General features: G+C 38.3%; 1 long non-coding RNA gene across 1 annotated transcript in view; it reads left to right on the plus strand.

Annotated features, from left to right (window-relative positions):
- The first annotated feature begins 1,439 nt into the window (after nucleotides 1–1,439).
- Nucleotides 1,440–2,470, plus strand: part of LOC106314007 — a 1,539-nt gene continuing 508 nt past the window's right edge. The window contains exon 1 of the long non-coding RNA XR_001264560.1: nucleotides 1,440–2,044. This is a non-coding gene — a long non-coding RNA (uncharacterized LOC106314007). The remainder of the gene's footprint in view (nucleotides 2,045–2,470) is intronic.

Raw genomic sequence — 2,470 nt, forward strand, 5'->3', positions numbered from 1 at the left:
AGTTATGTAAACGACACGGCTGAGATATATAAACGACACGGCTGAGTAGTGTAAACATAGCATAAATCAAACACACAATACATGGGTGAGTTATGTTTTTTACATAGAAAACCAAAAATACAGGCTTTCTGCACCATTCTGGTATTCATCCATGTATCCAAGCTTCAATGAACTCCTCTGTGTCGTCTCTGCTGAATCTGTCACTTCTTTTCATCTCCTTCATTTTCTTTTTGTTCAATTTTCTCTTCCACTCAGATCTGAAAAAAAATTAGATTATCCAAATATGGGTATGAAATCACAAACAAACTTAATTAAATACATCCCACAATTGTCGATCTGGATGTTTTTTGGAATGTATTTGTCTTTTCTCCTCGGAATGCACACTTCTTATAGCTAGGTTTTCGGAGATTGGCGGAAAGTAACTCAGTCACAACTGCATATATAAACCAAACTGCATATATAAACCAGCCGTAAAAGAAAAGTAATTCAGCCACAACATAAATTAAAACTCAGCCACAAACTCGAAAAACGCAGCAGAGAAGATGATTTCGGGCGATTACAGCGAAAAATATTTCGTAAAAACGATTGGAGACGACGATTTCGGGGAAGATGATATTAGAGAAGACAAGACAGAGAGTTAGTTCGAGGAAGACGGAGTAAACACAATGTCGATGACGATTTCAGGGAAGAGGCGGTTAGGGTTCCTTTAGTTCTTTGACGAAGTTGTGCTGTGTTGTTGTGTTTTTTTATAACGTTATGTAATTAAAGGGATGATTGATTGTTCTCTATTACTGATGTGGATATTTAATTAGTGATGTGGATTTATTGTTTAAAAATAATTTCAATTAAAAAAAACTAATCAAATGCCCTTATTGTCATTTATTAAGGGTATCCAAACACTATAGTAATTTTTAAAAGATGTATAACACTCTATTAATAAACCAATTTTTCTTATACATTCTAGTAATTTTTTCTATCTTAAATGCATAAAAAGTTTACATAAATATCTTTAACCTATCAAGAGAGAGAAACAGAAATGATTAAAACAAATGAAAGCAGTAAACATCAATCACTGGCAAAGAGTGTTAAAGGATCTAGCTAGTAGGATATGAAGCATCCGAAGTCCCCCAAAGAATAAGAGGATTAACTTAGCCTAAAACCTAATCACATTATACAGCTTAAATTCCCACTAACTAAATAATGGTCATCAACACATTATATTAATCCCTACATGTGATCCGAGAACATTCTAACACAGAAGCTAGTTATATATTTTCAACAAACAAAAAAGGTCGTTAAGAAACAAAAAGTCTCTGTAACGACCCGGTTTCTCTAAACCAGATTTAGAAATTTGTTTGGTTAATTATTCTCTAAACCAAACCATTTGAAATAAACCAAAGAGATATATAAGTCGTATACCTCTCCACCTTTGACGAAACCTAGCCGCACACCTCCAATTAAACCATTGTTCACCTCCAAAAATCTGATGCACCGCGATGCCACCACCGGCTCTCCCCGTTGTCTTGGAGCTATCACGCCATGTCAGAGAGAGAGAGCCTCGTCATCACTGGTCAAACGTCTCACGTGTTGTTGTCTCGCATCGAACTCGAGAGATGTATATATGACGTGAGGAGGAGGCGCACAAAGACGGAGCCACCGTCTCACCACCGCCGCACCGATCAGATCCACACTGTTGTTAGTCGCAAGCCATTGGAGGAGGCAGTCATGTCTCCAGAGAGTCGTGATAGCCAGAGATCGTACCAGCCACCGTCATCAACCGTTATCTAGCTAAGTGTTGCCTCCTTTGTTACTTGTGCCACAAGTAACGTATATACCACAGACCTTAAACGTGTCTTTGCATGTGTTTAGGTGTAGTGAATCTTATGCCAACCTGGAGTTAGTTGCCCATCATTTTAAAATAAGGCGTACAAAGATTTATGGAACAAGTTTCGCTCGACACCATGATTAGGTTGGAATCTTTTAAAGTGATGTTAGGCGAGATCGTTCCCGAGCTTTTGATGAGCTATATCCAATATTTGCTAAGGTGAGGATCTTTTCTCGAATTCCTCTTACACGGCTTAGGACCTTGAATAAGTATAATTTATTTCTAATGTGTTTCCGTCTGTGTGAAATCGAGTCTATTATTGCTTGTTTAGTTTTTAGGTTATTTGCTTAAACCGGAAGTAGGGTGTTAGAGGATTCAACAATGATTGTTTCATTTAAAATTGGTAAATAAAAATAGTTCTTTTATTAGGAGTTATGTGATTGTTTGAGACGGATACAGAGACAGACTTCTGTATGCCGGATTGTGTGGAGGTTACGACCAGCTATAGTCGACCGGTTGACGCGTAACCCAGGAGGTCGATAAATCGTCTACGGGCGTGTGTTACCGAGCACTTGTTCGGTGTGTGTATGAACCGAGCACCTTTTCGGTAGTGTTTTGGCCTGTTAGTGGGCAGCGAGTGTGCAC

Source organism: Brassica oleracea, chromosome C9 (assembly GCF_000695525.1).
Source record: "Brassica oleracea var. oleracea cultivar TO1000 chromosome C9, BOL, whole genome shotgun sequence".
In the NCBI taxonomy this organism is placed as follows: domain Eukaryota; kingdom Viridiplantae; phylum Streptophyta; class Magnoliopsida; order Brassicales; family Brassicaceae; genus Brassica; species Brassica oleracea.